Source organism: Acomys minous, assembly GCF_964271855.1.
Source record: "Acomys minous genome assembly, chromosome: 3".
NCBI lineage: Eukaryota > Metazoa > Chordata > Mammalia > Rodentia > Muridae > Acomys > Acomys minous.
In genome coordinates, this window is record NC_140485.1 from 108,809,172 (window position 1) to 108,833,231 (window position 24,060).

A 24,060-nucleotide genomic window follows, 5' to 3' on the forward strand; every position below is an offset into this window, starting at 1 on the left:
TCTCATTGTCTCATCCAGCTTAACTGGCTTAACTATTATTCATATATATATATATATATATATATATATATATATATATATATTGACTCATTTTTAGATTCTTCAAGTAATTGAAAGTAGGTAGTGTCTTAGGGTTTCTACTGCTATGATAAAACACAATGATTCAAAGTAACTTAGGAGGGAAGTCTGTATTTCATTTTAAGTTTCTATTTTAAAATCTATCATTAAGGAAAGTCAATGGCAGCAATTCACACAGTGCAGGAACCTAGAAGCAAAACACAATGTGGAAGCCATAGAGTAATACTATTTATACTTCTCTATTTCCCAAGGTTTATCCAACCTGCTTTTGTATAGCAGCCAGGATCACCAGCCTTGGAGTGACACTACCCACAGGAAAATGGGTGCTTCTACATCAATCATCAGTCAAGGAAAGCACCCAGGGCTTGTTCACTGGATAGTATTTCTAGGGCAATTTCTCAATTGAAGTTCCTTCTTCCTGGTGGCACTCAGAGGAAGGACAGCAGGTTACCAAGAAGAGACTTGATACCCTATGATCATATAGAGGGGGAGGTAATCCCCCTCAGGAACAGTCATAGGGGAGGGGAATAAGGGGAAAATGGGAGGGAGGGAAGAATGGGAGGATACAAGGGATGGGATAATCATTGAGATGTAACAAGAATAAATTAATAAAGGAGAAAAAAAGAAAAAAAAGAAAAAAGAAAATAAATAAATAAATAAAATAAATGGAAGGAGCATTGCTCAGCTTAAAAAAAAAAAGTTCCCTCTTCCCAAATGACTCTAGTTTGTGTCAAGTTGTCATAAAACTAGCCAGCATAGATAATATTTGAAATTCTGTTACTTGGTAATTCATCGATAGTGGTGTCTTTCCACGTTCATTCAAACTGTTGGCAATATTCCCTTTCATGAATAAGGCCCATTGTATCCATTAGCCTGTCAGTAGACATCAATATTGCTTTCAATTTGGTGCTTTTTAAAACATATTTTATTTGGGTTCTTACTCATCTAACTCTCTTCTACCATTAACCCTTCTATCACCCCAATATCAGGTAGGAGAGACCAAAGACTAGAGGGGAGGAGAGAGCTGAGATCTAATCCTGCCGACTAAGGTTGTCATATTTCTTGGGTCAAGCCCAGTCTTTATAGTCAGGATGTCTCCAACTTTATCTCCTCGTACAGCAACAACAGCAAGCAGGAGCATCAGTGGGGAAGCAGCAGGCACCTCTTCTTTCTCGGAGCACCGCTGTCCCTCTCTGGGCAGGTACCTCTTCTTCCTTGGAGTGAGCACTCACATCCCTCTTTGGGCTCTGATGTTTATACCCTCTCAAGAGTCCCCAGAATTTCAAACAAGATCTGCAGCTGACCTCGTACTCACACTCTCCTCAGATCCTATCCACACCCTTCTTTCCCTCAGTGCTCCCTCTCCTACCCTGTTCCCTCACTTCATCCAGTTATTCTATCTAATCTATTGCCCTTTCTGAATGAGATTCAAACATCCTCCCTTGGGTTCTCCTTGTTACTTAGCTTCTTGGTGTCTGTTAACTGCGGTATGGTTATCTTTTAGTTTATGACTAACATAGCTTATAAGTGCATACATACCATGCTTGTCTTTCTGGGTCTGGGTTACCTCACTCAGGATGATCTTTTCTAGTCTTACTCATTTGCCTGCAAATTTTATAATTTCCTTGTTTTGAATAACTAAGTAGTATTCCATTGTGTAAATGTACCAGAGTTTCTTTATCTATTCTTCAGTTGAGGGACATGTGGGTTGTTTCCAGTTTCTGCCTATTATGAATAAGGCTGCTATGGACATCTTTTAGATATATGCCCAAGAGTGATATAGCTGGGTCTTGAGGTAGAGCTAGTCTCAATTTTTTGAAAAAGTGCCAGATTTCCAAAGTGGTTCTACAAATTTGCCCTCCCACTGTCAATGGGCTTGGAGAGAGAAGAGAAACTGAGTGTAGGCGCATCACTGAGACAAGCTGGAGACCAATAAAAGGGTAGACTCATGGGAGTGGCTCTAGCTAAGACTTCTAGTAGCTGGGTCACAGATATGGAAGAGACAACCTTGTAGGGACACAGGGCATCTACTGGAGGGATGGGAACACCAACCCACCTATAAAAAAATTACCCTGCCTATAAAATGTGCAAGGATACAGTTAGAGCAGAGATGGAGGGCATGTCCAAGCAATGCCTGGCCCAACCTGAGATCCACCCCGTGGGAAAAAGCCTACTCCTGACACTATTAATGATACTCTGCTCAGATTGCAGAGGGGACCCTAGCCTAGTTGTCTTCTGAGAGATTCCACTCAGCAGCTGATCAAAACAGATGCTGAGACTCACCGCCAAATATTAGGTGGAGCACAGAGAGCCTTGTGGAAAAGTGCAGGGAATGATAAAAGGACCAGGAGGAGATAAAACACCACAAGAAGAATAACAGAGTCAACTAACCAGGACCCAATGTGGGCCTTGCAGAGACAGAAGCACAAATCAAGGACCGTGCATGGAGGGGACCTAAGCCCTCTACACATATGTAACTGGTGGGAAGTTTGGTCTCCAAGTAGATCCCTAGTAAGGAGGGTTGGAGCTGTCTCTGACATGGACTCTGTTGTCTGCTTTTCGATCACTTCCCCCAGCAGGGCTCCCTTGCCAGTGGAAGAGGATGTGCTAAATCCTGATGAGACTTGATGTGCCCAGGTGGATCAGTTGGGGGTAGGTTCCCCTTTTCTGAGGATTAGGGGAAGGGGAAAAGTGAGAGGGAGGGTGGTACCTGGAGGAGAGGAGGGAGGGGGCTATGATGGGCATGTAAAGTGCTTAAAAAACAAAAACAAACTATCTGCAGTTGGCAAAATCACACCACTTCCAATGCACAAGGTAAATCATAATCACCTGCTTTGAAGCAGGCCCTTAAAAATTCACATAACATAACTGGGCTTTTAAAGAAACCAAAATCCTCACTACACTTTTGGTGGTGTTGTTGTTGTTGTATACAGTCTTTATTTTTTTTTCTTTTCTTTTTCTTTTTAATTTTTTATTATTAATTTATTCTTGTTACATCTTGTCCTCTGGAGGGGGAGACCTGGTGGCACTCAGAGGGAGGACAGCAGGTTACCGAGAAAAGACTTGATACCCTATGAGCATATACAGGGGGAGGTAATCCCCCTCAGGAACAATCATAGGGGAAGGGAATAAGGGGAAAATGGGAGGGAGGGAAGAATGGGAGGATACAAGGGATGGGATAACCTCACTACACTTTTGCACTATCATGTATCTGAGGTAGGTTTCCACAGCTGTAGTAATGACCATGACCAACAGCAACTTTGTTGGAAGAGTTTACCTTATCTTACAGTAGCCAATCATGAGGGGAATTCAGGGATAGAACACAAGTTGGAACTTAGAGACAGACTCCAGAAAAGAGACTACGGCAGAATGTCGCTTACTTGTACCTTATCACTTGCTCAACTGGTTTAACATTCAACCTAAGACCATATGCCTAGGCTAGAATCATTTACACTGAGCTGGCCACTTCCAGCATCAATTATTAATCAAGGAAATTGCAGACAGCCCAATGTGATGGAGGCACTATTTTTCTTTCCTTTCTTTATTTGTTGTATATAATTGGAAATAGATTCTTCACTCAATCACAATTTCCCACTCCCTCCATTCTTCCCAGCTCCCTCCCTCTCTCCTCTTACCCAGAGCCACTCTCCTTAGATTTCCTGATAGAGGCATTTTTTTTCAATCAGTGTTTCATTTTCCCAGATGATCTGAAATTATGTCAAGTTGACATAAGAACTAGCCAGAACACCGTGAATGGTGCTTCAGTTATTCTTTGGTTGCCTTTGAGACCAGCTGATGGGTGTTGAAATTGGTACTATCACTGGGATCAAATCAGATTTTCTTGGTCACAGGAGAGGAATCGTGTAAAACTTGAAATATCACAGCTGTAACTAAAACAATGGATTGAAAGCTCCCTTTCACTTTTATACTAGAATTGATATAGATTGTCCACCGCCAACACATTAGTGCATTTTATGTATATTTTCTCAATATAAGTTTTTACTATTTATTGTCTGAGAAATTCAAACGTGCATATGATGTGTTTTGATCAAGCATCTCCTCCTATTTTCTCTCTATCTCTCTCTTTCCCTCCTAACTTTGGGTACTGTTTTTAATCTCTTCCCCTCCCACAATACTCATGCACTCTCAGTAACTCTTCAGGTAGGTGTGGGGATTCACAGAACATGCTATTGCTGGGTGCTTAGTGCTAAGATTTGTGTTTGCTTGCCCGTGTTCCAGTCTTGTACAGGCAGTGCGTTCATGCATGCAATGGGCCTGTTATCTCTGGTAATTATCATTCTATTGAAAATGTCCCCTACCTTTGGCAATTAGAATCTTACTGTCCTCTTTTCAAAATGCTTCAGGGGTTGGTGTGATATAGATATTGGATTTAGAGCTAAACATCCAGTCTCTTATTCTCTATGTATTAAAAAATCATGGATCTCTGTAGAAAAAGAAGCTTCTCTCTTGAGAGTTGAGAAATGTACTAATCCATGCTACAAAGGTAAAATATTAGGGTATCAAGTCTCTTCTTGGTAGCCTGCTATCCTTCCTCTGAGTGCCACCAGGTCTTCCCATTGAGGGGACGTGGTCAAATATGAGGCACCAGAATACGTGTGAAAGGCATACCCCACTCTCCACTCAACTGTGGAGAATGTCCTGTTCATTGGCTAGATCTGGGTAGGGGTGGGAGGAAGTCCTCCTCAGTCACAGTCATAGGGGAGAGGAGTAAGGGGAAAATGGGAAGGAGGGAGGAATGGGAGGATACAAGGGAGGGGATAACCATTGAGATGTAATATGAACAAATTAATAAAATTAAATTTAAAAAGAATACAAATGACATATTAAATGAAAAAATATTAGGGTGCAGATTATCACTATGTCAACTTAGCAGAATAATTTGTATTAGATTATTAGGATTTATGGTAGCTTAAAACTACCCTACCATGGGTTCTTGGGCGACCGCGTTGTACCAGATATGAATTCTGTCTTGTGGGAGTAGAGCTTAAATCATTCATAAAGTGTCTGGCTAAACCTACTGCATTCATACCACTATTGCATCTGTAGATTTCTTTTTACCAAACATATTGTAATTGTTGACCTCAGGATTCATAGATGAGTAACACTATTTATGACATTTCTCCCCTAGTGGTGTATAAACGCATTCTGGCACTATGATTGTTAGCCAGTAGGAAGTTTCCAGGTTGGAACAATTTGATTTCTGCACAGCCTATGATTCCATTATTTATGAGTTGTCTTCAGCAGTAGGGTCTTACCATCAAGTTTTTGATGGTAACCAAGAAATATAGCAATAATCTATAATGTTTAAAAATGTCTATGATATACCATTGACCAATAGGAAATAATCCATACCTGGCAGTGGGCTTTTTGTTTGATAGTCTATGTTATCTAGAAGAGGCATTGCCATGTTACTATAATGTAATTCCACTTAACTCATTTTGTTAATGAGTTCGATTACATTTTAGAATGGTTCTATGAGAGCAGATATCCACATGGCTTTTCAAAAGCCTTCAGTATATTTTTAAAGATAAATGTTTATCAATCATATGTTCTTAGCAGGCAGATTTATTTCAATTTGAATACGATATCATTATTCTCTCCCAGCCTACACAGTTTCGGTGGAGAGGCTGAAAGCTTTATGGTGTGACTTGTGTGACAGAAAAGTTAGTATTCGCTTGCTATGTTCACATTTCTCTTGTTTTAATTTTGGTAATTTGATTTAGGGTATGTCTTTGAAAATGCTTTTGGTCCTTTGCCACTCTTCTTATGCCGGGACATCTACGCTGTATGATTTGTCTTATTTTATGCTTTGAATCTTTGCCTACTTGAGGTTCCTGATTCAGTCACACCCAGTGAGCTTTGCTTAAGCATGTTACTCTCCTCTTTCATATGATACTCTGTCAGGGAAAAAATGGAAATACAGACTCTCCTCTTTCATATGATACTCTGTTAGGGAAAAAATGGAAATACAGAGATAGAAAGGTCTGCATGTTTGGAAAAGTGTAGATCTGGAAAAAAGTGTTAAAATTCCACATATTTGCTTACACACATATGGCAGGGTGGAATAAAAAGCTTAAGTCTATCCCCAAGTCCTTTAGCAAGAAAAAGGAAGTAATGAGATAATATAATTACATGGGTTGTAAGAGTATGGTTTGACACTGTGCTGTCTATGCAAGACACAGTGGGAATTCCTGATTGCAAACTTAGCAGTTGTTTGCTAATTAAAAATTCAATTCCTTTAATGGAGTTTTTTAAAAAAAATGCTTAAAACTTAATTAATCTTTATCTACACTAAATTACGTAATCCGCTAAAGTAAAAAGGACTGCCTATCATACCTAGGATATTTAAGACTTATCTTCACCATGTGTTCTCACATATTCTGTGTGAAAGAGGTGCCATGCTCCCATGCCAGAGTAATGAGAGAAATTCACACTATTCCTTGTGGTCATCACATGGCCATTAGGTCAAACTTATATATTTTTCTTAAGAAATGTACTGCCCTTCCGTGGGCATTGTTATGAATGTTGAACTATCTCCTGTAACTACGTGCTGGCAGGAAAGGTACTCCAGTGTCCCTGGTTGGCTAAATAATGATGCTGAAGCCTATGACTGGGCCGAAGAGAGAAAGGCAGAGTTTTTGGTTTCCAGGCTTGGAGTTGATGAAGGAAAGAAAAGGAAAAGATGGAGGATCAGGAGAAGATGTAGCAAGAGGATAGGAAATGAGAGAGAAAGGAGTCACCATGAGGCAAGATAGTGATGAGCAGGTGGCTATAAGGGCAGACTGATGGAACAGAAGCTGCCCAGGAATCATCAGATTGGCACGTGATTGGCTTTTATGTGGGTTTTCAAGGTACTAAGATTAGAATAGCTCAGAATTTGCCCAGGATAGTGGGTACAGCTTAACAACAACATCAACAATACCAACAATAAATATAAGGAAATTGACATTTAATATTCCCCTTTAAATAAAAGTAACACGAAAACGTACGGTTACTCCTATTCTAAATCCATCCATTTCCCAACGTGCACCATAACCGGGCTTTTGCCAAGCTGAATATAATCCCATTGTGTGTAGACCATATTGTTCATATTCACTGATATTCTGGGGCATATCTAGGTTTTCTTATATCTTAGCTTGTGAATTGTATAACAGTGATCATGGATGTGCAACTACTGAATTTATATCCTGACTTATAAAGTACTAGCATAGCTGGAGCATTGTGATAGTTAAATCTCAGTTATTTGAGGAACCTCTATGAAGATTCCTATAGTGACCATAGGTTCTGGTATTGTTCATACCCTCACCAGAATATTTCATTGTTGGTTTCCTTGGTGATGGCCATTGTGAGTGGGTTCGGATGGAATCTCAGTGTATGTTCAATTTTTGTTTCCCTGATCACTAAATATATTGAATACTTTTTCAAAGCTTTTAAAAATTGATGCATTTTTTTAATTTTATGACCATGAATGTATGAAAACGCCTACATGCATGTAAATACATCATATGAGTGTAGTACCAAGGCTCTTTCTCTATGGGTTTCTAGTGCAGTTTGAAATAAATTATGATAGCCCCAACATTGTTCTTTCTCATTAGGATTGCTCTGGCTATTTGGAGCTGTTTGCACTTTTATATAAATTATATAACTATTTTCTTTTTACTTCTATGAAAAGTGTAATTGGAATTGAAATGAGGATTGCATTGAATCTGTAGATTGCTTTGGGTAATATGAACATTTTAACAATATTAATCCTGCCACTATCTGAACACGGAAGGCCTTTCCATCTTCTAGTGTCATCTTCTCTTTTCAGTTTCTCTAGTTTTCATTATGGAGGTCTTTCACTTCCTTCGTTGTGTTCATTCTTTCAATCTATTTGGAATGATATTTTTTAAACCAAATTCTTTCTTAGCAAGTTAATCATAAGTGCATAAAAAGACTACAGATTCTTACATGTTGGTTCTGTAATCTGGGACATTTCTGAAAATGTATTTTAATAATGGATGGCAAAACACATGAACAGCAAAACCATCCCTGAGAAGTGTGAACTGTAAATTTTAAAAGGTAACTAAATAGAGAAGGCTTATCATATTTCATAGTTTCTATGATGTCACTGATTAAAATAATATTACATTTTATATAGTGAGCTATCATTAGAAGGCATAAGGTACCTTTACATTTAACACTTGGTTTTAATTTTTTAATTTTAATTTATTATAATTTATTCAGATTACACTCAGATTGCTATCCCCTTGCTTGTATCTTCCCATTCCAACCTCTTCTGCCCTATTCACCTCTCCTAGACCTCTGACAGAAAGAAAACTCCTCCTCCAATATATGACAACAGCCTATCAGATCTCATCCAGATAGTTTGATTCCACTTTCTCTGTATGCCTTCTGGGCCTCCCCACCAAGAAGTGATCAAATCAGGGACAGGGCAGGCTGCACCAGAGTTCATGTCAGAGGCAGTTCTACTCTCCCCACATCCATGGAAAATGAGCTGCCCATTGGGTAGATCTGAACTGGAGGATCTAGATTTACTGCATGCATTGCCCTTGGGTGGTGCAGCAGTTTGTGCAGGTGCCCCTGGGTCCAGATCTGAAGGCCTTGATGTCTCCTTGTGGGGCTTCTGAACCCTCTAGGTCCTTCCACCGCCTTTCATCTTCCTGACCACTCTCAGTGCTACACAGGGAGTTCAGCAGCAAGTGTCAACATCCGTCCCTGGTCCCCCACTAGGTAGGGGGATATCTATGTTTGAATGATATCCACGTATAAGTGAGTATATACCATGCATATCTTTTGGGGTCTAGGTTACCACATTCACGATGATCTAGTTCTGTACATTTGCCTCCAAATTCCAAGATTTCATTGTTTTTAATAGCTGAGTAGTAGTCCGTGGTATAAATGTAACACAGTTTCTTTATCCATTCTTCAATTGAGGAATATCTAGGTTGTTTCCATATTCTGGCTCTTATGAATAAAGCTTCTATGAACATAGCTGAGCAAATGTCCTTGTTGTATGGTGGAGCATCTTTTGGGTATATGCCCAGGAGTCCTATGGCTGGGTCTTGAAGTAGAACTATTCTCAATTTTCTGAGAAAGTCCCAAATTGATTTCCAAAGTAGTTATACAACTTTCACTCCCACCAGCAATAGAGGAGGGTTCCATTTTCTGCACATCCTCACCAGCCTGTACTCTCACTTGAATTTTTGAACTTAGCCGTTCTATTATATGTGAGATAGAATCTCAGAGTTGCTTTGATTTGATTTTCCCTGATAACTAAGGACATTGAGCATTTCATTGTGCTCTTCAGCAATTCATTGTTCTTCTGTTGAGAATTCTGTGTAGCTCTGTACCCTATTTTTAAGTGGATTATTTTATTTGGTGGTGTTTAATATATTGGGGAGTTCTTTATATGTCTTGGATATTAGCTGTTTGTTGGATGTAGGGTTGGTAAAGATTTTCTCCTAATCTGTAGGCTGTCATTTAGTTCTGTTGACAGTGTCCTTTGCCTTCCATAAATTTTTATTTTCAAAGGGTTCCATTTATTCATTGTTGATATTAGAGCCTGAGCTGTTAGGCTTCTATTCAGGATGTTTTCTCCTGTACCAATGAGTTTAATGCTCTTCTCCACTTTTTCTTCTAAAAATTTTAGTGTGTCTGTTTTATGTTGAGGTCTTTAATCAACTAGGACTTTAGTTTTATGCAGGGTGATAAATATGGGTCTATTTGCATTTTCTATGTGTACACATAAAGTTTGACCAGCACCATTTGTTGAAGATGCTATCTATTTCCACTATATGAGTTTGGCTTCTTTGTCAAAAATCAAGTGTCCATAAGTATATGGGTTTATTTCTAGGTATTTTCTTGATTCCATTAATCAACCAGTCTATTTCTATACCATTTTTATTACTTCTATAATACGGCTTGAGATCTGGGATGGAGATTCCTCCCAAAAATCTTTTATTGTACAGAATTGTTTTAGCTATTCTCGGTTTTTTGTTTTTCCACAAGAAATTGAGAATTGACTTCTCAGGGTCTGTAAAGAATTGTGTATGTATTTTGATAGGCATAATATTGAATCTGTAGATTGCCTTTGGTAAGATGGCCATTTTCTATTATGATACGCCAAATCCACAAGCATGGGAGAACTTTCCATCTTCTTACATCTTCTTCAATTTCTTTCTTCAGAAACTTGAAGTTTTTTTCATACAAGTCTTTCACTTGCTTGGTAAGAGTTACACCAAGATACTTTATATTATGTGGGGCTATTGTGAAGGGTGTAGTTTCTCTCACTTCTTTCTCAGCCCCCTTTGCCCTTTGTGTACAGGAGCGCTACTGATTTTTTAAAAATTAATATTCTACCCAGCTACTTTGCTGAAGGTGCTTATCAGCTGTAGGAGTTCTATAGTGGAATTTTGGAGGTCATTTATATATACTATCATGTCATTTGCATATAGCAATACTTTGACTTCTTCCTTTCCTATGTAGATCCCCTTGATAGCATTTTGTTTTCTTGTTGCTCTAGCTAGAATTTCAAGCATTATATGGAAAATTTAGAGAGAGGGGCCAGCCTTGTCTAGTCTCTGATTTTAGTGGAATTTCTTTGAGTTTTCCTCCATTTAATTTGCTGTCAGCTATAGCTTTGCTGTATATAGCCTTCATTATGCTTACATGTGTGCTATATATCCCTGATTTCTCTAAGACTTTAAATACGAATGGGTGTTAGATTTTGTCAAATGCTTTTGTGGCATCTATGGAGATGGTCATGATTTTTTTTCAGTTTCTTTATATGATTACCTTGATAGATTTCCATATATTGAACAATTCTTGAATGCCTGGGATGAAGCCTACTTGATAGTGGTAAATGATATCTTTGATGTGTTCTTGGATTGGGTTTCTGAGTATTTTATTGAACATTTTCATATCAATATTTATAAGAGAATTTGTATCTGAAATTCTCTTTCTTTGTTAGGTCTTCATGTGGTTTAGGTATCAAAATGACTGTGCCCTCAAGAATGAGTTTGGTAATGTTCCTTCCATTTCTATTTTGTAGAATATTTTGAAGAATATTGCTATTAGCTCTTCTTTGAAAGTCTGCTACAATTATGCACTGAAACCATCTGGCACTGGGCTTTTTTTTGGAGGGGAGCTTTTGATTACTGCTTCTATTTCTTCAGGAGATATAAGACTATTTAATTAATTTTCCTGATCGTGATTCAACTTTGGTAACTAGATTGTGTCTCTCTGCTTTTAAAATGTTTTTGCTAAGGGTTTGTCTATCTTGTTGATTTTCTCAAAGAACCAAGTCTTGCTTTTTTTGATTCTTTGAATTGTTCTCTTTGTTTCGAATTTATTTATTTTAGCCCTGAGTTTGATGATTTCCATCACTCTACTCCTTTTGGGTATATCTCCTTCTTTATTTCTAAGGCTTCCAAATGAGAAATTAAGTTAGTTGTATGAGATGTTTCCAAACTCTCTTAGTCCTATGAACTTTCCTCTTAGTGCTCCTTTCATCATGTTGCATAAATTTTGGTATGCAGTACCTTCATTTTCATTGAATTTTAGGAAGGCCTTAATCTCTTTCTTATTTCTTCTCTGACCCATTATCTTTGGAGAGAGAGTTGTTCACTTTCCAAGTGGATAGACATTTGTTACTTCTGTTGTTTTTGATATCCAGCTTTAGTACATAGTGGTCTAAAAGGATAAAAAGTAACATTTCAAACTGGATCTGTTGAGGCTTGCTGTATGACCTATTATATGATTACATTTGGAGAAGGTTCAATGAGGTTGTGAGAAGAAATTATAATCTTTTGTGTTTTGGTGAATAGTCCTGCAGACCAGGTGTGGGATCAGAGAAAAGAAAAGAAAGTCTTGGTGGTTCCGTGGTAGGGAGAATTGAACAGATGGTGAGCAGATGGTTAAGGGAACCTAAGTATTGGTTGAACAACTAGGGAAGGAATTAGTTGTTGAGGAGACATTGAGGAACAGAGGAGGAAAAAAATGAGACTAGGCATAAAAAGTGGTGCAAACTGAAAGGTCTTCCAGCCCAGGAAAACTTTATTTTTCCTCTGCTTTTTCCTTATCTTCTTGAACCAACCAAAGCAATTTATCTAAAGTGAAGTTCAGTTTTTTTTATTACAGATTACATCATGATTTTCTCATTTTTTTTACAATCAAGAGAGCCTTTAAAAATCAACAGACCAACATAACAATCTAACAAAGAAATACAAAGAGATCTATATAACCTAGAATAAGGCATATAGCACAAATCAATCAATATCTTAGCAATGGCCAGCATGACCTGACTATTATTTCTTAAGCAATACTCAAGAAAGTTTAATGATTAATTTCCCCAGGCTAAATTCATTGTGTTTACATGATTTTCATAGCAACAGAGTTTGAAACTAAATGTTTTTACACAGAAAAAAAAAAACTTGGCCCACTTCCAATCCCAAACCAACAAGTGTGTTATCCAAGCCTAAGCTAACTGCCCAGGGGTCCTTCTATTGTAAAATATCTATAAAACATGACATTCCAAGTCCATCTTCTATTACTTTCAGAGCAGATTCTAAAAAAAAACAATTTTACTTTTCTACAGATAACAATATTTAACCAGGTACTGTTATATAGAAGTCTGAACTCTCTTTTCAAGCAGTTTCTGCCTGGCTGCTCACAATGGTCAGAGGCAAAATATTCTCATTGTGTCAAACCTTTGGCCAGATAACTTCTTTCAATATTATCTGTGGGAAAAAGTTTACTCAATATGAATTTCATTAGGTCTCAGAAATAGAGAAAAAAGCAGTTTTAGGAGAAAAAGAAGTTTTCAAAGTAGTGTTTAGGCAAAATTATGTCTGAATCATGCATAATATTTAAGGGAAGTGGTGACCAGCCAGAGATCTTTGGACCTTTGTCAAGCAAAGCCTCAACAGTTCTTCTGAATGTCTAGAGATCATGCTGGACAGCTAGTGGTCTTTAGACCTTTGTCAAAAAAAAAAAAACCCTATGACTTGTCCTCAAATCTATGACAGAACATTCTGTAGATATCTCTTAGGCCCATTAGATTCATGACATCTATCAGTGTCATTATTTCTCAGTTTAGCTTATGTTTTGTTGACCTATCTTTTGTTGAGAGAGGGGTGTTGACCCTCACTATTAATATGTGAGGATTGATGTGTGGTTTAAGCTTTATTAAAGTTTCTTTTACAAGTGTGGGTGCCCTTGTATTTGAGGCAAAGATGTTTAGAATTGTGATGTCATCTTGTTTAAGTTTTCTTTTGATGAGTATGGAGTGTCCTTCATCATCACTTTTGATTAGTTCTGGTTAAAAGTCTATTTTATTAGATAGTATAGTGTCTACTCCAGCTTGCTTCTTGTGTCCATTTGCTTTGAAAACCATCTTCCAGCCCTTTACTCTCAAGTAATATCTATCTTTGTGGCTGAGGTGTGTTTCCTGTGTGTAGCAGAATGTTGGGTCCTGTTAACATATCCATTTTTGTTAGTTTGTGTCTCTCTATTCGAGAGTTGAGACCATTGATATTGAGAGAGATTAATGACGAGTGATTGATAGATCCTTTTATTTTGACGGTGGTTGTGGTAGTTTGTGTACTTGTCTAATTTTTATTTTGCTGCTGTGAAATTATCTATTTCCTCTGTTTTCCTGGGTGTAGGTAGCCTCCTTGGGTTAGAATTTTTCTTCTATTATTTTCTGTAGGGCTGGATTTGTGGATATGTACTGTTTATATTTAGTTTTGTGTGGAATATCTTGTTTTCTTCATTTTTGGTTATAGACTATATATATATATTCTGTACATTTAATGTTTTGATTTTTATTTGGCAGGAGGTTTTTCTTTTTGGGCCTACTCTATTGATAGGCCTCTTGTATGTTTATAAACTTCTCTTTCTTTAAATTTTGGAAATTTTCTTCTATGACTTTGTTGAAAATATTTTCTGGGCCTTGTAGCTAGACACCTTCTCTTTCCTCAATTCCTATTATCCCTAGTTTTCATCTTTTTCCTTGATCTTTCTTTCTTTCTCTTTTTCTTTCTTTCTTTCTTTCTTTCTTTTTTTTTTTTTGCACAAACCATAGTTTATTGGATGATAATAAGCATTATGTGTCTTACTAGGTAAAGTTTGTCATATAATATATATATATATATATATATATTATTCATATTACATCTCAATTGTTATTCCATCCTTTGTATCCTTCCATTCCTCCCTTCCTCCCACTTTTCCCCCACTCCCCTCCCCTACTACTGTAACTGAGGGTGACCTCCTCCCCCTGTATATGCTCATAGGGTATCAATTTTCTTCTTGGTAGCCTGCTATCCTTCTTCTGAGTGCTGCCAGGCCTCCCCATCGAGGAGACATGGTCAAATATGGGGCACCAGAGTTCGTGTGAAAGTCAGTCCCCACTCTCCACTCATCTGTGGAGAATGTCCTGTCCATTGGTTAGATCTTGATAGGGATTCAAAGTTTACTGCACGTTTTGTCCTTGGCTGGTGCCATAGTTTGAGCAGAAACCATAAAAATGGCCATCTTACCAAAATCAATTTACAAATTCAATGCAATCCATATCAAAATTTCCTTGTTTTTTTAAATGGTGTGTTTCACAATTTTTTTAGATTTAACATTTTCTTTTATGGTTGCATCAAAGTCTTCCATTGTATCTTCTACACCTGAGATTCTTTCCTCCATCTCTTTTATTACATTGTCAATGCTTACCTCTGCAGTTCCTGTATCCTTTTCTAAGTTCTTTCTAGGTTTTCCTTAGTTTGTGCTTTTATTATTGTTTCCATTTTCATCTTCGGATCTTGATCCATTTCATGGATTTCCTTTATTTCCTTCACCTAATTGCTTGCATTTTCATGATTTTCTTCCAGTGATTTCTTCATTTCCTCTCCATAGGCCTCTGTCATTGCCTCTCTAAGGTCCTCAGTCTATTGGCTGTATCTTACTGTATTTGTTAGCAGACTTCATTGATTTATTCTATTATCATATTCATTAAGAAAGATTTGAGGAGGCAGGGTGTGGTGGTGCATGCCTTTAATCTCAACACTCAATAGGTAGAGGCAGATGGTTCAATGTGAGTTGGAAGCCAGCCTAGTCTACAAAAGAATCCAGAAAAGCCAAGTAAACAGAGATACCCTGTCTTGAAAAACAAAACAAAACAAACAAAAAAGAAAGATTTGAGATAATTTTTTCATATTTCAAATGTATTAGAGTTTCCATGGCTGATTACTTTGGGATAACTGTATTCTGGAGATGCCAAAATATTTTGTCTTTTGTTGTTTATGTTTTTATGCTGGCCTTTTAGCCATCTTGGTGTCTCTGGAGTTAAGTGGTAGTTTCTGCTGTACTTAACTGGAAATTCAGGGCAACTCATAGGTGAATAGCTGTAGGTTGAGACACTTCACCTACAGGGATCAATAAAATCTTCAGGTGGATCAGACAGGTAACCTGAGATCAGACCTGGGAATTTTCTGTGAATCAGCTAGGTAACCTGAGGTCAGATCTACATGTGTTCTGCACTGTGGTGTCTCCTCTCCACAGGGAGACTCAGACACTGGTGTTTTGTATTCCACTTTCTGAGACACAGAGTGTAGGTACTGTGTGCCCTGTCAGGCTGGTCCTTGGAGCCTATGCAAATGCCTGCAAGAACCAAGGGACTTTTCTGTGGACCAAGGCCATACCCACTCGTGCTACACACAATGTGGACTCCTCTTACCTGGGGATCACCAGCATTGGTGTTCTATAATTCTCACTTTGGTCCTTAGGTCATTGTACAGTCATTGCTGTTCTGCTGAATAGGTTTTGTATGTTTTTTTTTCCTGCCATCTTGGATCCTCCTCCTCTGTTAAGACTTATTGAGTTCAGCAAAGCTTTTAGCTTCTATTGATGATATAATGATTACAACCTGTAATTCACCAACTTGTTCTTAATAATGTTAATATCTCCAAAGTATATGTGTGTATATATGTATATATATGCATATTTGTGTATATATTGAAATCTGTATATAGACACATATGCATATGTTTATTTCTACTCTAATCCATCCATTTCCCAACACATACCATGATCATGTTTTTTCAAACTGAAAAGAATTCCATTGTATGTGGATCATATTGTTCATATTCACTGATATTCTGGTGCTCTTCTAGGTTTTCTCATAACTTAGTTTGCAAATACTATAACAGTGCACATGGATGTGCAACTATCTAAGATATATCCTGACAACATCCTGAAAGGGATGAATTAGAGTAAGAGTAACCATATGTTTTCTTGTTACTCCTGTTTAAAGGGAGATATTAAATGGCAATTTCTTTATATTTCTTTTTGTTTTTGTTGTTTTTATATGTGTATCCGAAGACATCTGTATATATACATATATATATGTATTCTAGAGAATATATATAATATATATATAATATATATATATATATATAATATATATATATATATATAATATATATATATACTAAACCTACATGAAACATTCTTTGAAGTAGACTTTTACTAAATATATTACCAGTGAAATTTTCATTTTGTTACAGTTAGAACTGCTACTTAATTTTACTAAATGAGTTTTCAAAGCTTGCTAAGCTCTTTGAGAACAGTAACAAAATCCTTGGGAAGATTATAATTTCCAAGGAAATATGTCATACTTCATTTGCAGCAGTTTTACTCTTTCTTTGGGATATTTCTAGCAAAGAGGAAGCATATAAAATGTGTCTGAGATCACATTGCCTTAGTGTTCTATCTGGAATGCCTTTGGCAATTTCACTAAAACGGCCCTATAGCTGTGCCATAAAGCATCTCTGCTCTCCCTCTTATGATTTATGGTTGGTTTTGTTAGTGTCTCCTGTCTCTATTATCAACAGATGTTCCTTGAGGCCATAGTAGAATATCTCGGGATAGGCCTCCTGTGAAATGTTTATAAAGTGTTCAGTGATGTGACATTCTGTGGTAGCATATAATATTAAAATGCCTTATGATTTTATAAGAGCTTGAATTGAAGATATTTCTACTTTAATGCACCTAATTTTTGTGAATAATACCAAAAACTTGTAAACTTTTCCCGAGAGAAGTACTCTGGTTTTGTTTGTATGTTTGTTTGTTTGTTGTTTGTTTTTATGGGAACCTTTGGTATAAAGACAGACTTGAACCTAATCTAATAGAGAGAGCAATCTGGCTGTGTAAAGCACTTCATCACACAGCTATGAGAAGCTAGTGCTACATCAAAACATTGTTTTGCTGTTATGTTCTTATATAATAAGTTTAAAGATCAGACTAAAAGGAAATGATTAAAGTATAGATATATTTGTCAACTTACTTAACTAGTACTGCTTAATTTATGAAGCAAAACCAAACTCAAAATAATTAAGTAATGCTCAGATATAGACTTCCATATAAAAATAAGAATGCACTTGATACTGATAATTTTGTAATTATAGGAGACCATTCCTAGATTGGTTCTGTAAATCATTAGCTATAAATACTTGTTTGTTTGAAGTGTTTACATTTATAGTCATTTGTCTTCCTAACTACAATAAAGACCAGGTAATGGTGGAGGTTAACTCACAGATTTTATTGTCCACTAATAAATTACAAGTGATCTACTTTTGCTTAGGGAGAAAATTTTATTTTGTAAAAAAAAATTGTGCAACTAGGTGCAGTGAGATATAAATGATGCTGTGTTTACTCACATGCTTAGTGTTAATACTTGGAGTTCTACAGTACCCTTAGTCAACCTAAATACATGACAGAGCAAGTGCTATACAGTGATATATCTGAGGCACTTGAATGTGACTTTCTTAATGCTCTAGATTAACCCAGAAGCAAGCGCTAGTACAGAATTGTCAGAGGGCTCCAACAAGTTTTTATTTTATACTAGGACAGAAAGTTGACATAGGAGTCTCTGTGTGTTCAACTGTGGTCTGATTTCACCACTGCCAGTGTGATCTATTTCAGCATCCACTTTATGGTGCCTACCATGTGCCATCATGGTGAAATGTACACTGCCATGATTTCATTTGCTCTCCAAAATTCTTGGGTTGAGGTCAAAATACTTTATTGAGATTCCTCACCCACGGTAAAGAAATGTGATTCTCCTGGCAAGTTACAACCTTGTAGATGATAGCTGCTTGCTTTTTTTCCAGGGAGGTCTTTGTGGGCTCTGAGTATTTTTTCCTTCTTATTTTTGAGTGATTTAAACTGAGCCCTAGCAACAGGACTGAATGGAATTATAGAAAAAAAATGTTCCTGTGACAAAAGCAGAAGTTCAAGCTTCTTTTTCTAAATAATAGTATAGTAATGTACGTCCTTATATATCTTTATTTATATCATCTTACTTAATAAAGATGAAGCATGACCCAAAAACGCACTTATCATACTAGTATATAATATGATATAGAGTTTAGAATTCAGGAGCAAAAGAAATATCACTAGTAAACTAAAAGGAAGCCAAATATAAAGTAAAAGATGTAATAGAAATGCTCAGAAAAAAAGTGAGAAGTGTGGATCACATTAAGTTTTCTAGTTTCTAAAAGTGAGCAAAACCAAATCATTATTAGATTGGAAATGGTCATGTAGTCAGTGCTAACTGTTTCTACAAAGAGAAGATGTGCATCATTCCAGTACTAGATATGTGACTTTCACATGACCTGTGATGAGATTAGCAATACCTTAATGGTACTTCTCTAGTGAATGCAAAAACAGTTTCATAAGAATTAATATGGTCATTTCTTTTAGTATATACATGTTGTATGAGCTTGTAGTTAGCAATGACACACACCTGAGAAAATGCACTTGTATGAGGACTGAAAACAGTAATCTCAAAATACCTTAGTCTGATAATGCAATTTTATTCCTAAGGAAAAACAGAGTTAGCATACCAGAGTGGAAATTGGTAAACACGTGCTAGTCATTCCTATGTGTTGATGCATAGTTAATTCAGAACACTGCCGGCTGCAAGGAGGCACCATTGCATTCTAAACCCAGATCATTAGCTAATCAATATTAAGAGACATTGAAGAGAGAAATGTAAGACCTGACTTTGCTTAATTGCATTGGCTAGTTGTTCTCACAATGCAGGATATGGTTTCATCAATACTCTGGCCATTCAGTATGAACTGCCAGTGCAATTCTGTTTTTCTCACTTTCCCATTGAAGAGGCAGCCTAGGTGTTGTCTCACATGCTCTGTCTGAAAACATTTATGTTAAAATAATAAATAAATTCATTAAACTCATTGTCCACTTACTGAAATAATACAAAACTGTTGCATTTCATTAGCCTATTATAGGAGAAAAGGAGATTTATTGCTAGTGTATTGGCAGAGATATTTTGTCATTTCTCCATTTATCAGTATGTAGTTCTACTCTTACTTGACTTCTGGTACTCACCTCAAAAGATTACCTATATAATATCACTTGTGAGGAATATATCAATTATTTTATTTCCAGTTATAGTATATTGATGGAAAAGTGTTAACGGGAACTTGATTGATTTAATGTAAACAGAAATCACACCAACAAATCAATTATTCATTATGAATAATTATTCCACCATCCAATGTTTTATAAATCAAAATGTTATTCAGCCAGCTCAGATCTTCACAGAGTGGAAGAGGAAACAATGCTCGAATGGCAAGAGTGTGGCCTTTCGAAATTGTCTTCCACTCATCTGTGTATCAGCTCATTTCTCACCTTGTGATCCATAAAAGGAAACAGGGCTGATACAAATGATTAGTTTCTTGTTGATCTTCACATTGTAATTTTTCTTCTTTTGTGCCCTTATACATCATTGCTCTCCAGAGTCAAGACAGGCAGGTGGTATTTGCTTTGGAAATTCTCTGAAACTGGGGGCTGATGGGCGCAGGCTTTTCATCATTATCTACACTTTGCTATTCTATTCACTGTTAGCACTATCGCCTTTCTGTCTACTCTCCTGTCATTATTTCAGCTAGCTTTACAAAGTGTCCATTTCTGCATTTAGTCAAAAAAACAGGTAATAGGCGCCTTTACATCTCTTTCATTGTGTGACTACAACATTTTTAAGCTTAAATTTATATCTGAGCAAAGGAAACAATATTTATGTGAACATCATCTAAAGAGAAGCCATCTATCTTTAACAGTAACCATGCTTTACTTGTTCCAATGTAAATTCCGTGTGTGTGTGTGTGTGTGTGTGTGTGTGTGTGTGTGTGTGTGTGCGCACATGTTTGCAACTGTGGCTCTTCAAGATATAGAAAAAGTCTCTTTTCTACGAATAGACAAATATATAAAAGTATAGTTATTTATAGCAACTTTATAGACTTCACTCCTTACTCCCTTTCTCTCTCTTCCTTATCCAGTGTGTCCAGGCAGACAGAAAAGAGTGTATACCGAGGATACAGATTATATAATTTGGTCAGCATGAGAGGTCACACTTTCCCATGGTCTTTGAGAGGTTCAGCTCTTACCTTAGTCTTGGATGTTAGGTTTTCATTTCAGTGCACCTCTGCCCCTCATTATTGGTGAGGTAAGTATTCATGTAGATGATTCAACTAATCATTTAACTTCTCATATGAGTTTCACTACCCTACTCTCCTACAGTGAGTTTGTCTTACACCCTACGTCAGGCCCTTACTTTATGATCAGGACCTATAAACACTCCATCCTGTTAATCTTGGACTGCCAAGCCTCTACCCCTCTCCTATACTTCTATTTTATTCTAATTTTCTGTCTCCAATGTACCTCAGAAACTCCAGGAATCTTAACTGAGACCCCATTTCTATATTTCCTCTTGCTCTCACTTTCTAGTGAATATGCAATAGTTCTGTAATCCATTATATACCCTGATCATTCATTAACTTACATTTTTTTCTTGACTATGCAGACATTGCTCTTTTATTCTGTAGTCCTCTGTGACACATGAGTAGATTGCGTCTTGCCTCACCAAGAAAACCGAACCTGTCACAAACTTCCAGAAGCTTTATCACTCCATTTAAATCTACAGTTGCAATTACACTCTCTATATTTTTGGTGAGATGTAAACACTCTTACTAAAGGCCACCAGATAATACCAGAATCATCTTCCCATTCTAGAGCATTCTGCTCTGTCTATATCCTGCCATCCACTGCAGTAGTCAGATACAACATAGACACTTGACCACTGATTATTTCTTCAAATCAATATCAGATTGCCTCCTCTAAGGAGTAGAAGAGATATAACATGTCTTTGAGTTACAGTAATACTTATTTTGTAGACATTTATCACATATATTTCATGTAGGTGAGACTCAATTATACAGATAAGTTCTAAAACTATGTCTTAAAAGACATTCTTTTATGGCATCAATGGTATCAGAGACATTCGGAATTCATGTTAAGCATATGTTTATAGGTTGAGAAATTTTTAAAAAGAGGAATTTTAAAGCCAGGCGTGATGTCGCATACCATTGCTACCAGCACTGGGGAGGCAGAGGCAGCCAGGTTGCTGTGAGTTCAAGGCAGGCCTGGTCTACAAAATGAGTCTAAGACAACAAAGGCTACACAGAGAAACACTGTTTGAAAAAAAAAAACCAAAAACAACAGCAAAAAGAGAATTAAAATGACAATTATAATAAAAAAGATGCATAAAAAAGAAGTGTGCAGATAAACTAACAAAACCAAACGTATTGACCAGTCAACTCACTAGACAAACAAAAATTTTGAGCAGAATAAGAACTGTTCATGGGCTCAGGAATTGAAGGAAAGTTTCTGGATGATCTCTATTAAACTCCAGGCTGATGTTGGATAAGAGAATATCCTTAGATCCATTCTTCCTTTGGTTTTATCTATCTGTGACATATTTAACTCCTGAGAAAGTAATAGCTATGATATTGACAGTGGTGAGCAATGGGAAAATCCTGGGTTTGTTTGACATTGTTCTCACTAAGTAAAAGGCATCAGGGATATTCCTAGTCTGACATTAGGTTCCCAGGAAAAATCATTCTCCCTTCTCTAGATCATCAAGTAGAGACAGTGGGTACCATCTGAAGGTACTAGGTCTTTTCAAGGGAGGTGTAACACACCAAGTCTTCACCTTAATTCTCAGTCCCTATGTCTAACATATTAATCTCACAGCCTAATGCCCTGAGATCCAGCAACAGTTCCTCTGAAAGTATTGTAATAGATGGAATTTGAGCACTTAAATATGGCTACTGTAATAAAAAAAAAAGGGCTGTTTCAATTTGAACCTACTCATACATAGGTATTACTTACTGTAATAAGACATTTGCTAATGTTATTGAACATGCATTATATATCTTGCCTAATGTAAGAGCTGTATAAGTCATTGAATCTTCATAAGATTCCTCATTATAAAAGTGAGAGAAATGAAGAGGTAAGAGGACAATTAGCATAGGAATAAAATAGAACATTGGGGATTTAAACAGGGTAGTATATCCACAGTTAAAATAACTGCATTTGCATTTTCAAACATTTAATGGATCTTCCTCTTTCTGGATTTCTAACGTCATTGAATTTTGATGTTAGGACATGTGTGTACCCATGAAGTAGGCCTATTTTAGAAAATGTTGTAATTTCTACTTTATCCACTGCTACTCATGGAGCAAGCACATGCTCACATAATGTATGAATGACCAGAGAGCCTGCTGGCCTAACTCTTGAAGGCAGTGATTTCAAAACTCCAGATGGATTCATATCTGGGTCTTTGATTTGATTCCACTGATCAACCAGCCTATTCCCGTGCCAGTACCATGCTGTTTTAATTACTGCTGCTTTATAGTACAGCTTGAGATCAGGTATGGAGATTCCTCTGGAGGATCTTTTATTGTACAAGATTGTTTTACCTATTATGATTTTTTCCTTTTTCCATATGAAGTTGAGAATTGAACTTTCAATGTCTTTAAAAAATTGTGTAGGTATTTTGATAGGGATTGCATTGAATCTGTAAACTGCTTTTGGTAAGATGGCCATTTTTACTATGTTCATTCTCCCAATCCATGAGCAAGGAAGATCATTCCATCTTCTCATGTCATCTTCAATCTCTTTCTTCAGAGTTTTGGAATTTTTTTAAACAAGTCCTTCACTTGCTTGGTTAGAGTAACTCCTAAATATTTTATATCGCTTGTGGCTAATGTGAAGGGTGTGCTTTTCCTAATTTCTTCCTCTGCATGATTATCAATTGTATATAGGAAGGCTACTAACTTTTTTGAGTTAATCTTTTATCCAGCCAATTTGCTGAAGGTGTTTATCAGCTGTAGTAGTTCTCTGGTGGAATTTTGGGGGTCACTCATGTGCACTATCATATCATCTGCAAATAGGGATAATTTGACTTCCTCCTTTCCCATTTGGATACCCTTGATTTCCTTTTGTTGTCTTATTGCTCTTGCTAGAACTTTCAGTATTACTCAGCTATTAAAAACAAGGACTTTTTGAAATTTGTGGACAAATGGATTGAACTAGAAATGATCATAATGAGTGAGTTAACCCAGAATCAGAAACACTCAAATGGTATATACTCACTTATATCTGGACACTAACCTAAGGGGTATGTCCCATGAAAGTCTTCACTCACCAGGAAAGTGGGACAGAGGGGAAGACATCCTATTGGGACTAGGTGAGAGAAGCATGGGAGAATAGGAAAGCAGAAGGATCTAGAGGGTCCTAGAAACCTACAAGAAGAACATTATGAAGGGTGGATCTGGGCCCAGGGGTCCTGCTCAAACTATGGCAGCAGCCAAGGATGATGCGTGCAGTAAAGTTCAAACCCCTACCCAGATCTAGCCAATGGGCAGGACATTCTCCACAGTTGAGTGGACAGTGGGGTCTGACTTTCACATAAACTCTGATGCCCCATATTTGACCACGTCCCCAGGACGAGGAGGCCTGTGGCACTCAGAGGAAGGATAGCAGGCTACCAAGAAGGGACTTGATACCCTATGAGCATACACAGGGGCAGGAGGTCTCCCTAAG

The 24,060-nt window shown here is 37.1% G+C and overlaps 1 protein-coding gene across 4 annotated transcripts in view; it reads left to right on the forward strand.

Annotated features, from left to right (window-relative positions):
* NKAIN2 (sodium/potassium transporting ATPase interacting 2) overlaps positions 1-24,060 on the forward strand; it is a gene marked incomplete at its 3' end in the record, with an annotated part of 1,039,202 nt that overhangs the window by 321,177 nt on the left and 693,965 nt on the right. The gene's annotated exons all lie outside the window — the stretch shown is intronic.